The sequence below is a fragment of the Mus caroli genome, chromosome 1 (genome assembly GCF_900094665.2).
Source record: "Mus caroli chromosome 1, CAROLI_EIJ_v1.1, whole genome shotgun sequence".
Taxonomy (NCBI): Eukaryota; Metazoa; Chordata; class Mammalia; order Rodentia; family Muridae; genus Mus; species Mus caroli.
The window spans coordinates 4038644-4052506 of NC_034570.1; positions in this window are offsets into that span (position 1 = coordinate 4038644).

Below are 13863 nucleotides of genomic sequence, written 5' to 3' on the forward strand. Positions count from 1 at the left end.
CCTGTCCCAGAAGCTGTCTGCCTCTGTGGTCCTCACTCTAACCTGTACAGACTAAGTTCGGCGGAGTCCCAGAGCCAAGATGGTGCTCCCTGCAGGGCAGATCACTGTCCTCCGGCTGGGAGGGTGCCGGATGTCTCCAGAATTTCAAATTTTACATTATGCATTTGGAAAGTTTCTTTCAATAATGGGCTCATGAACATTCATTTCATGTTCTTTGCTCAATGTGAAATTAATGATTTATATGAAAGAGAGCAATGATTATAACTTGTGTATATGCTATCTTAGCTGATTGAATTAAATCATCTTTGCAATAATATTCATGAATTATTTTATGTAAGTATTGTTTGTTTTATATTTTGATCTATCATAATAGCCTCTAGGTATTAAAATCATCTTTGTTTTTAGTTTTTTTCTGTTTCCAGGAGAGATAAAAGCCTTTGTTCTCAATGCAATGCTAATATAACCAAAATATCCTAGCAGCATACATGTCTTTTGTGAAGGAAGGAGCCCTGTACTCTTCAGTATTATTAGCTTCCTATCCACAGTTAATGAAGTCCTGTGCCCTTTAGTATTGATATCCACCCATCCATAATTGACAGTCTTAGTAGTTTCACATGGTTTAAGTCCAAAAATGAAATACCATTTAAAACCATAGTTAGGGCACATAAAGAGGGTATGTAAATTTGTGTGTGGCATTGGTCAAAACTTTCTATTTTTCTCTAGGATTTAAATCCACATGTGACAACCAACCATGTCAGGAACTGGATCAATGGTTGCAACTGACAGTCTATTGAAGTCCTGAACATTTTGAGAATTATGAAATTTTAGAGTTTTTAAGAATCTTGTGCAACAAGATTAAATACAAATGCTCTTATGTATTTAACAGAAAAAATGAGCTCCTGAAGCCAAGTTGAAATAAAAAGATGGAAGAGACACATGTGCTCTGTCCATAGTTCTTTCTAGTTTACATATATGAAAGTTTAAAAATACTGAGCCTTTAGTTACATACTGATTTTGTGCATTTTCTTGTGATACCTATTTAAGATTTTTGTCACTGCTATGGCAGCCACACATAGGGCTGGGAATGCAGCTCTGTAGAAAGATAGTTGTCTTCCATGCTCAAGGCTGTGAGGTTCCCCAGCACTGAAACCGAATGCTATGCATATCTGAAGCTATGCAAAGAAGGCATGAAGGGCACAGTGGAATGTAAACTAAGGTGTTTGGTTTATTAATAGTTTGACTCAGTTGCTCCAGTTATCTAGTTATAATCTTAGATCTTCCTTCAGCTTTCAGCTTCCTACAAGCTTAGTTTTGGAAGTAACTTTCACTAATTGATCCACATGGATCTCTGCTGCACAATGGGTTTAGCATCAAATGCACAAACCTGTTGCTTTCTTTTTCTTTATGTTTCCCATCATCAGAAATGCCTTTACTAATCTGACACTTCCAACCCAACCATAAACCATATACAATCCTGAAGTCAGAAACCCACTATGCACAGTAAGTTCCAGTCAGAGTATTTGTGTCTCAACCAGCCTTTGTGATTATTTTCCTTGTATCTAGGTCATTAAGGCACCTGCTTATTAGAACATCTGCAGTTTATGTAAAGACGAGTGTATATTCATGAAAATGCTTTAGGTTGATGAAAAAATTGATCATTTTATAACACAGTGCAGTGGACTTCAAGCTTTTCTCTTGAGAATCACTTCTTGTTATCCTGTTTGTATAGCACTCTTCTTAGTAAACCAACCTGTTATGGCTAAGGTAAGACCATGCTGGATTATTTCAGCCTTTTGATTTTTAGTCTTTTTAACTTCTGTGCCATCTGAATTTTAGACATCCCATAGTATATGTTGCCTTAGGTTTGCTTCTTAGCAATGAATTGAGATGACCTGATATTGTGGCCATTACTCTTTTGCATATTTCATCTTTCTAGTGAGACTGACTTATTTTCTTTTCCACACAGCAGGAACTCATACATTTCTACATTATGGTACCTTTACCTGAAATCCTCTATAATTTTTCTACTTTGAAAGTTTTAATAGATATATAAATTATAGCATTCTGCTTGGGAGGTTTTTTATGGAAATGGTCTCAGGAGGACTGATCTGATCTGAGGAATATTGTCCACTGACACAAAGCCATAAAATTATGAGGCATGATGAAAATGTAAGATCACATTCTTATTCCAAAAGTTTTATCTTCATCTAAAGACTTTTTAGCCAGTAATTTGGCTAGATGAGCCTGGTCCTAGGTGTCAGAGGGCCAAAGAAATCTAACAAATACAGTCTTCTGGAGAAAAGGGATATTAACTGGTGTGTGTATGTGTTCCTAAATGTCTGTACCCACATGAGTTGGAATATTAACTTTTCTAAGTGCTGAGCAGACTGAAGACAGATTGATGTGGTTCTTGCCCCTGGGACAGGGAACCATTGTGAGCGTCCATGAGTGCTGAATGCTTCTGTGGGCATAAGACTTGTTTGTGTAATAACATACATGTGTTCATATTCCTCCATGAAATTTCCTCTCTGTTAACATTAATGATTCCATGATAATTAGACAACATGAGTCCAGGAAGTGAAGGTGTGGCTAATATTTCAGCTAAATGATATATGCTGGGTCCTTCAGGAGAATCCTTAAGGGTAAATGGGAAAGAACTCTAGATACATGAGTTAGAAAATACATAATTTAAGAACTGTGAAAATACAAGGATGTAATATGAATTATGAGGGATTTCATGAATCTGAAGGAACACTATAAGCCAGCGTGATATAAAGACAAACAGATTTCTGAGTTCAAGGGTAGCCAAAGACACAATGAATTTAGATCCAGGTATGGAAGAAATGGTACTTTCAGAGAAGGGTCTCTCAGCAGAGCATGGTGGTGCACGCCTGTAATCCCAGCACTTGGGAGGCAGAGGCAGGCAGATTTCTGAGTTCGAGGCCAGCCTGGTCTACAGAGTGAGTTCCAGGACAGTCAGGGCTACACAGAAAAAGCCTGTATCGAAAAAACAAAAACAAAAACAAACAAACAAACAAACAAACAAACAAACAAACAAACCAGAGAAGGGTCTCATCCAACTAGCTTATCATTTCTGCTTAACAAGGGAAGACAGATATCTGAATTCTTTTTCAATGTAAGAAAAAATGTATGCTTTGTGAATCTTAAAAATCAAAGGTTTAGGACCATGGGATGCTGATTCATAAGATAATCAAAAGGAAACCTGGAGTAAATGACTGGAGATTTTATATATCTTTTTAGGATATAAAGAGAGAACTCTGTGGAGAACTTACACACACACACAGACAGAGAGAGAAAGAGAGAGAGAAGTAGGGTATGTGTATGGATTCACAAATATCAGCTTAAATTGTGAAGTGAAAAATTGTATTTGTATTTGTGGCCTCCCTTCCCCCAGCCTGGAACCTGCTTGCTCAAGGGTGGAGCTACCTGCTCATTCGTCCTGCCATGACTACTGCTGGAACCTGCCTTTGCTGCCTGGAGGCACACACGTGTTCGTCCTGCTACTGGACCCTGAGTTACTTGGTGGGAAGCTGGGTTCCCTCCCCCTTCCTTTATAACTGAGTGTCTGAAAATAGTAAAATTGAGCCTTGATCAGAACGTTTGTTGTCTTGGCTCCATTCTTTCTTTCGCCCCGTCTAGATTCCTCTCTTTTCAGATCGAACTGCCATTCTCAGTTGAACCGTTCGTGTTGTGGACTGCGGGCAGGCCGCAACATGTATTGAACAAATATAGATATGTTTTTACCTTTGTTTCCTAACCATACTCTAAGTAACCTAGAGATGCTATAAAGCAGACAGAATATGTGCATAAGTAAAACACTGGGCTGATCATAGTCTTGAATATCTCTATATATTGTTATCTGGAGAGTGGGGCATGGTGATGTGGTAGGTCATGAAAACAATTTGCTCTGTATAATAAAGTCAGCTCTGTTTACATGGCAACATTTGGATGGTGTGGTGGTTTGAATATGTTTGTTCTAGGGAGTGGCACTATTTGGAGTAGGTGTGACCTTGTTGGAGGATGTGTGTCACTGTGGGTGTGAGCTTTACAACCCTCCTAACTTCCTGGAAGCCAGTCTTCTCTTGTTTACCTTTACAACAAGATATAGAACTCTCAGCTCCTCTTATATCATGCCTGCCTAAACAAGGCCATGCTACTGCCTTGATAATGTACTGAACCGCTGAACTTGTAAGCCAGCACCAGTTAAATGTTGTCCTTCCAGGAGTTGCCTTGGTCATGGTATCTGTTCACAGCAGTAAAACCTTAACTAAGACACATGGTAATCAAGATAACTGACAAATGAGCTTCTTTCTTAATTTGTGGTGAAAGTTATTCTTTTCCCTACACAAAAAGGCTTTCTTCAAATTTGCCAGAAACATGGGCCACTATTCTTTTCAAGAAAGAGTAAATATTATTAAAAATTCTTTCATTTTAAAAATATAAGGCTATAAATTCACAATGCTAGAATATGGAGCGCTACAGTTTATGTTCAGAAGTTACCACAGGCATCAGTTTCTCATGATCTAACTTCTTTTTTTTTTTTTTTTCAAAAATCTCTTCTTAATTTTCATTGTTATTTTCTTTTTTCCCACATTTTATATTAGATATTTTCTTCATTTACATTTCAAATGCTATCCCAAAAGTCCCCTATACCCTGCCCCCGCTCTGCTCCCCTACCCACTCACTCCTACTTCTTGGCTCTGGCGATCCCTTATACTGGGGCATATAAAGTTTACAAGACCAAGGGGCCTCTCTTCCCAATGATGGTCAACTAGGCCATCTTCTGCTACATATGCAGCTAGAGACACAAGCTCTGGGGATACTGATTAGTTCGTATTGTTGTTCTACCTATAGGGCTGCAGATCCCTTCAGTTCTTGGGTACTTTCTCTAGCTCCTACATTGGGGGCCCTGTGTTCCATCCTATAGATAACTGTGAGCATCCACTTCTGTATTTGCCAAGCACTGGCAAAGCCTCACAGGAGACAGCTATATCAGGGTCCCTTCAGCAAAATCTTGCTGGAGTATGCAATAGAGTCTGTGTTTGGTGGCTGATTATGAGATGGACCCCCCCAGGTGGGGCAGTCTCTGGATGGTCCATCCTTTCTTCTCAGCCCCAAACTCTGTCTCTGCAACTCCTTCCATGGATATTTTGTTCCATATTGTAGGGAGGAATGAAGTATCTATGCGTTGGTCTTCCTTCTTGATTTTTGTGTGTGTGTGTGTGTGTGTTTTGGGAGTTGTACCTTGAGTATTTTAGGTTTCTGGGCTAATATCCCCTTATTAGTGACTGCATATCAAGAAACTTCTTTTGTGATTGGGTTATCTCACTCAGGATGATATCCTCCAGATACATCCATTTGCCCAAGAATTTCATATATTCATTGTTTTAGCTGAGTAGTACTCCATTGTATAAATGTACCACATTTTCTATATCCATTCCTCTGTTGAAGGACATCTGGGTTCTTTCTAGCTTCTGGTTATTATAAAGAAAGCTGCTATGAACATAGTGGAGCATGTGTCCTTATTACCAGTTGGAACATCTTCTGGGTATATGCCCAGGAGAGGTATTGCTGCATCTATGGGTAGTACTATGTCCAGTTTTCTGAGGAACCACCAGACTGATTTCCAGAGTGGTTGTACTAGCTTGCAATCCCAACAACAGTGGAGGAGTGTTCCTCTTTCTCCACATCCTCGCCAGCATCTGCTGTCACCTGATTTATGATCTTAGCCATTCTGACTGGAGTTAGGTGGAAACTTGGGGTTGTTTTGATTTGCATTTCCCTGATGATTAAGGGTGTTGAACATTTTTTCAAGTGCTTCTCAGCTCTTTGGTATTTCTCAGTTGAGAATTCTTTGTTGAGCTCTTTACCCCCTTTTTAAATGGGGTTATTTGAATTTCTGGAGTTCAGCATCTTGAGCTCTTTGTATATATTGGATATGAGTCCCCTATCAGATTTAGGATTGGTAAAAGAAAACTTTCCCAATGTATTGGTGGCCTTTTTGTCTTATTGACAGTATCCTTTGCCCTACATAAGCTTTGCAATTTTATGGGGTCCCATTAGTCAATTCTTGATGTTACAGCAAAGACTGTTGCTGTTCAGTTTAGGAATTTTACCCCTGTGCCCATATCTATGAAGGTTTTCCCCACTTTCTCCTCTATACATTTCAGTGTCTCTGGTTTTATGTGGAGTTCTTTGATCCACTTAGACTCGAGCTTTGTACAAGGAGATACAAATGGATCAATTTGCAGTCTTCTGCATGTTGACCACGGTTGAACCAGCAAAATTTATTGAAATGCTGTCTTTTTTTTTTTTCTTCCTACTGGATGATTTCAGCTTCTTTGTTAAAGATCAAGTGACCATAGTTGTGTGAGTTTATTTCTGAGTCTTTAATTCTATTCCATTGATCTATCTGCCTGTTGCTGTACCCATACCATACAGTTTTTATCACTATTACTCTGTAAAACAGCTTGAGATCAGGGACGGTGATTCCCCCAGAAGTTCTTTTATTGCCGACAATAGTTTTCACTATCCTGTTTTTGTTGTTGTTGTTGTTGTTGTTATTCCAAGTGAATTTGCAAATTGTTCTTTCTGACTCTATGAAGAATTGAGTTAGAATTTTGATGGGGATTGCATTGAATCTGTAGATTGCTTTCAGCAGGATGGCCATTTTTACTATATTAATCCTGCCAATCCATAAGCCTGGGAGATCTTTCCATCTTCTGAGACTTATTTTCTTTCTTCAGAGACTTAAAGTTCTTGTCATATAGATCTTTTACTACCTTAGTTAGAGTCACACCAAGGTATTTTATATTATTTGTGACTATTGTGAAGGGTGTTGTTTCCCTAATTTTTTTCTCATCCTATTTATCCTTTGTGTAGAGAAAGGCCACTGATTGTTTGAGTTAATTTTATACCCAGCTACTGAGGCTGTTTATCAGGTTTAGGTGTTCTCTGGTGAAAATTTTAGGGTCACTTATATATACAATCATATCATCTGCAAACAGTGATATTTTGACTCCGTCCTTTCTAATTTGTATCCCCTTGATCTTCTTTTGTTGTTGAATTGCTCTGACTGGGACTTCAAGTACTATATTGAATAGGTAGGGAGAAAATGGGCAGCCTTGTCTAATCCCAGATTTTAGTTGGATTGCTTCTAGTTTCTCTCCCTTTATTTTGATGTTGGCTACTAATTTCCTGTATATAGCTTTTATTATGTTTAGGTATGGACCTTGAATTCCTGATCTTTCCATGACTTTTATCATGAAGGGTTGTTGGACTTTGTCAAATGCTTTCTCAGCATCCAATGAGATGATAATGTGATTTTTGTCTTTGAGTTAGTTTATATAGTGGATTACATTGATGGATTTCCGTATATTAAGCCATCCTTGCATCTCTGGGATGAACCCAAATTTGTCATGATGGATGATCATTTTGATGTGTTCTTGGATTCAGTTTGTAAGGATTTTGTTGAGTATTTTTGCATCGATATTCATAAGGGACATTGTTCTGAAGTTCTCTTTCTTTGTTGGATCTTTGTGTGGTTTAGGTATCAGAGTAATTGTGGCTTCATAGAATGAATTGGGTAGAGTACCTTCTGTTTCTATTTGGTGGAACAGTTTGAGTAGAATTGGAATTAGGTCTTCTTTGAAGGTCTGATAGACCCATCTGGTCCTGGGCTTTTTTTGGTTGGGAGACTATTAATGACTGCTTCTATTTCTTTAGGGGAAATGGGACTGTTAAGATCATTAATCTGATCCTGATTTAACTGAGGTACCTGGTATCTGTCTAGGAAGTTGCTCATTTCATCTAGGTTTTCCAGTTTTGTTGAGTATAGCCTTTTGTAGTAAGATCTGATGATATTTTGGATTTCCTCAGGATCTGTTGTTATGTCTCCTTTTCATTTCTGATTTTGTTAATTAGGATACTGTCCCTGTGACCTCTAGTTAGTCTGGCTAAGGGTTTATATATCTTGTTGATTTTCTCAAAGAACTAGGTCCTAGTTTGGTTGATAATTTCAATAGTTGTTTTTATTTCCATTTGGTTGATTTTAGCCCTAAGTTTGCTTATTTCCTGCCATCTACTCCTCGTGGGTGAATTTGCTTTCTTTTGTTCTCTAGATTTTAGGTGTGCTGTGAGACTGCCAGTGTATTTTCTCTCTAGTTTCATTTTGGAGGCACTCAGGGCTATGAGTTTTCTTCTAAGGACTGTTTTCATTTTTTCCCATAAGGTTGGGTATGTTTTGGCTTTATTTTCATTAAACTCTGAAAATTCTTTAATTTCTTTCTTTATTTCTTCCTTGACCAAGCTATCATTGAGTAGAGTGTTGTTCAGTTTCCACGTGAATGTTAGCTTTCTATTATTTATGCTACTATTGAAGATCAGCCTTAATCCGTAGTGATCTGATAGGATGCATGAGATAATTTCAATATTTTTGTATCCGTTGACGCCTGTTTTGTGACCAATTATGCAGTCAATTTTGGAAGAGGTACCATGAGGTGCTGAGAAGAAGGTATATCCTTTTATGTTAGGATAAAATCTTCTGTAGATACCTGTTAAATCAATTTGTTTCATAACTTTTGTTAGTGTCCATGTGTCTCTGTTTAGTGTCTGTTTCCAGGATCTGTCCATTGATTATAGTGGGGTGTTGAAGTCTCCCACTATTATTGTGTGAGGTGTAATATGTGCTTTGAGCTTTACTAAAGTTTCTTTAATGAATGTGGCAGCCCTTGCATTTGGAGCATAGATATTTAGAATCGAGAGTTCATCTTGGTAGATTTTACGTTTGATGAGTATGCAGTGCCCCTCCTTGTCTTTTTTTGATAAGTTTAGGTTGGAAGTCAATTTTATTTGATATTAGCATGACTATTCCAGCTTGTTTCTTTGGACAATTTCCTTGGAAAATTGTTTTCCAGCCTTTTACTCTGAGGTAATATGTCTTTATCCTTGAGGTGGGTTTCCTGTAAGCAGTCAAATGTTGGGTCCTGTTTGGGTAGCCAGGTTGTTATTCTATGTCTTTTTATTGGGGGAATTGAATCTATTGATGCTAAGAGAGATCAAGGAAAAGTAATTGGTGTTTCCTGTCAGTTTTGTTATTAAAGTTATGAATCTGTTCTTGTGGCAGTCTTCTTTTAGTTTTGTTAAAGGAATACGTTCTTGTTTTTTCTAGGATGTAATTTCCATCTTTGTGTTGGTGTTTTCCCTTTATTATTCTTTGAAGGGCTGGATTCGTGGAAATATATTGTGTGAATTTGGTTTTGTAATGGAATACTTTGGTTTTACATCTATGGTAATTGAGAGTTTTGCTGGGTATAGTAGCCTGAGCTGGAATTTTTGTTCTCTTCGTGTCTGTATAACATCTGTCCAGGATCTTCTGGCTTTCACAGTCTCTGGTGAGAAGTCTGGTGTAATTCTAATAGGTTTGCCTTTATATGTTACTTGACCTTTTTCCCTTACTGCTTTTAATATTCTGTCCTTATTTACTGTGTTTGTTCTGATTATTATGTGTCGGGAGGAATTTCTTTTCTGGTCCAGTCTATCTGGAGTTCTGTAGGCTTCTTGTATATTCATGGGTATCTCTTTCTTTAGGTATGGGAAGTTTTCTTTTATAATTTTGTTGAAGATATTTAATGGCCCTTTAATTTGAAAATCTTCCTTCTCATCTATACCTATTATCCTTAGGTTTGGTCTTCTCATTGTGTCCTGGATTTCATGGATGTTTTGAGTTAGGATCTTTTTGCATTTTGCATTTTCTTTGATTGTTGTGTCCATGTTTTCTATGGAATCTTATGCACCTGAGATTCTCTCTTCCATTTCTTGTATTCTGTTGCTGATGCTCACATCTATGGTTCCTGATTTCTTTCCTAGCGTTTCTATCTCCACAGTTGTCTCCCTCTGAGTTTTCTCTATAGTTTCTTCTTCCATTTTTAGATCTTGAATGGTTTTATTCAATTCCATTGCCCTTTTGGTTGTGTTTTCCTGTAATTCGTTAAGGGATTTTTGTGTTTCTTCTACCTGTTTAGCAGTGTTTGCATGCAGTTCTTTAAGGACTTCTACCTGTTTAGCAGTGTTTCTTTGAGGGATTTTTGTTTCCTCTTTAAGGGCTTCTCCTTCTTTAGTCGTATTCACCTGTATCTCCTTGAGGAAATTTTGTGCTTCCTCTTTAAGGGCTTCTACCTGTTTAGCAGTGTTCTTCTGTATTTCTTTAAATGAGTTATTAATGTCCTTCTTAAGATCTTCTACCACCATCATGAGATATGATATTAAATCCGGGTCTTGCTTTTCTAATATGTTGGGGTATCCAGGACTCATTGTGATGGGTGTACTGGGTTCTGATGATGCCCATTGTTCTTGGTTTCTGTTAGTAAGATTCTTATGTTTGCCTTTCGCCATCTGGTAATGTCTGGTGTTAATGTTCAACCTGTCTCTGGTTGGAGCTTGATCCTCCTGTGATTCTTTTAGCCTCTGTCAACACTCCTGGGAGTCTAACTCTCTCCTGAGTTCCAGTGGTCAGAGCACTCTCTGCCAGCAAGCTCTCCTTTTTTCAGGGCAGGTGTCCAGCACTATGTATCTCTGATCCACCTCCTGATTTCTGGGGTCAGAACTCTCCCTATAGGCCAACTCTCCTCTGGCAAGGAATGTGCCCAGTGGTCTGAGTCTCAGCTCCACTTCCTGGCTGAGGATGAAGGCCCAATGGGACCCTGACCAAGAAGCTCTGTTGCTTCTATTGCCTGTGTACTCTCAGGTGATCAGGAGGTCCTGGGTGTGCTAGGGGTCCTGCGGTGTGGACAGTCCTCTGGTGCCCTAGACACATTCGGCTGGGTTCAAGCAAAAGATGTCCGGACTGTCCCCGACCTGAATGTATCCCAGCCTCTGGTCAGGCGGGGTTCCTTTGTAGCTGTTCCTGCTGGCACAAGACCCTCCACAATTCTTTGGAGCTGATGTTGCATTCCACTCACCCGTGATCCTGAGGTGATTCCCCAGGTACTGCAGTATGGAGAGTACTCTGGAGCCCTTAGCTGCCTCAGCTCATGATCTAACTTCTTAGTGAGAATATTTTTTAAAAAGTTATTCTTGTTACTTCAATATTAACAACAGTTGTGTATGGTGAAGACAAGAGAACTATAGAACCTAGTAGGTGTGTTGTTAAGTTTCCCTTTCTTTAAGGGAAAGTAGAAAGAAAGTTTGGATAGGTGCAGATTCTGAATCTACTGAGAAACTAATTATTTCTTGTCATGTATTGAAGAAGAAAGAGTTTTTTCTAATCAAGATTCTGGCCTATGGTTAAAGTGGTGACTCAGTAATTATCAGTACTAGCTGCTCTTCCAGAGGACTCAATTTTGAGTCCCCATTTCTACATGGCAGCTTGTATCCATCTGTCTTTGATTCCAGTTCCAAGGAATCTGACCTCTTCTGCTGGCCTTACTGGGTACAAGTCATGCACAAGGTACATAGAAATCCATGTAGGCAAAATATCAATGCACATAAGTTTAGATGAAAAAGAAGACAATTACCATAAGCTAAGCTTAATATAGTGATCTGTGTAGATAACCAGGCTTTGCAGGTTTACCTATAATAAGTTGGAGATATCTACTGTCAGCCAGGTGGTTATGCAGAGCTAGTGTAAATATAGCACCAGAGGTGGAGGCTATAATTGCAATGTATGTTTTGTTAGCATATTAACTATGCAAAGCCCTTAAACCAGATGACATTGGATTTAGCCCTGAAAATTCCCCCAAGAGGCTAAGTATAAGAGAAGGAAGTAACAGAGGATCCAAAGAAACAGCAAACTGATGAGATGGAAGACAAAAAAGTGTGGTTTCCTTTCAACATCAAGCAAGTGATAACTAAACAATGAATGTAAGAGGTAGCAATGAGGATAAAATTGAGCCACACTTCTCACTATGCTGTACTGACACTGTATTAGTAAAATAAATTCTGTTATTATTTCATATTTTTCTCTCCACTTTATAGTTGATCATGCCTTTGGATTAAAGGAGAATAGTGAGGACAAGTGACAACAGGAATCTCACTAGCAATCTTGTGACCCAGGATATTGGCAATTGTTCCTTCAACATTTCAGCATCTTTATTTGAGACATTTTCTTACAATTTTTTTTCTGGTCTTCCACTGGGTCTCCATGACTTTTCTTATGTTAGTCACTCTCTTTCTTTCCTGGAACATTTGTAATTATTTTCAACTTTGGTTGTACATGTATGTGTGTATATAGAGGGGGATTTCTCTCCTTCATGGAGCACCATTGCCACTACCTTTCTGCTTAAGAAGTAAAGCAGGTTTTACTTGATGTTCAGAATTATCAATGTCTGCATTTTGAGCCTATTAAAGCTATCAATAGGCCTACAAACCACTGGGAACTGAGCAATGACCCTGGATTCTGTGTGCCAGTAGTCAGCAGTCCTTGCAGCTGGAGTATAACACCTACCAACTGTGTCCTGATGTCAGCATAGATGCTGTGGGAAGGGACAAAGTGCCCTGAGTTGAAACATTCATATATGCCCTGTTGTAAGTTTGTCTTAAGCTAACTTCAACTTTTCTTGTCCTCACTGTTGCTGATGATATTTATAAATAGAAATCCTATGAAAACTATTCTGTTAAGTGGGTCTTGTTAGCCCTTTATTGGCACCTTTAAAATAAAGTGTGATTTAATTCCCATCTTACTCTATCTTTCCAAATTCCACTAGAGACTCATTCTTTATCTATCTTACTGTTCTTCAAGAAAGTCATAGATTGTCATGCCTCTTTGTTTCCCATGTACTAGTTTTTCCACTTTGTATTGCATCTTTTCAGTCTTTCACATGGGTTAAACTTGGATCTTTTAATTGGCATGACTTTAGCTCTGACATAGGTTCTTGGTATGTTTCTGATATGTCTTTTATACCATTACCACAATTCACGTACAGCAGAATTGTGGTCTTTAATTTCTTAGCCTTTGTTTCTCATTTGCTTCTAACCTCTCAACTTGTCAAAGTTGTAATATTCTACACTTATTACTCAAGAAACACTTACCTTCTAAAACATCTCAGAGGAGTGAAGTCACTTCTGACACCAGAAAGCCCCTACATTTATACCATTTAAATTGTGTCAAGATGGGTAAGATGGAATTTGGAACTTAGCCTTCATGACAAAGACAAGAAAGTTTCAGAGACAGCAAGTTTGCTTATGGTGATGAGACCTATGAAAGAACAAGGATGTTAGAGTTGGAATTTAATTTTGGAGAGTTTTGAAATCTAGTTGAAAGCACTTGGAAGGTATTCATGATCCTTGATAAAGAGGTTGTGTAGTCTGTTATTTTAGAAGAGCTGTCAAGCAATCCAACATAGTTTATGTTGAATATAAGAGACTAGACTTATATAGAGCAGGTTTAGACAACAGAAAAATGTCTATGCTTATTTGTTTACATCTGTCATTGCAGTCCTAGAAAGATAAAGCAGAATCTCTCGAGTCCTGGGCTAGCCAGAGCTATGTGATGACACTGTCTGAAAAGCCAAAGAAGGCAATACTTATATAGCCAGGTAAATAGTTTTAAATATGAATTTTTGTATGAGTACCTTTTAATGTAGAATTGAAATAGTTTATTGTTGAGAGGTACTTTTCATGATTTTAAACTGGCTTTAACCTTTGAAAAGTTAAAACAAAACAAAACAAAACAAAACTTTACATAATACATTTTAGCATACATGGTTGTTTGTTTTCAGTATAGCATATAAATCAGACACTACAAACCTATTCTTTTGAAACTAATGTAGTTTGAAATTCAATTTTTCTTTTATATCATCTCAAAAATTCACTGTATCTAAAGAAAAAAATAGTTCCATCCAGAGA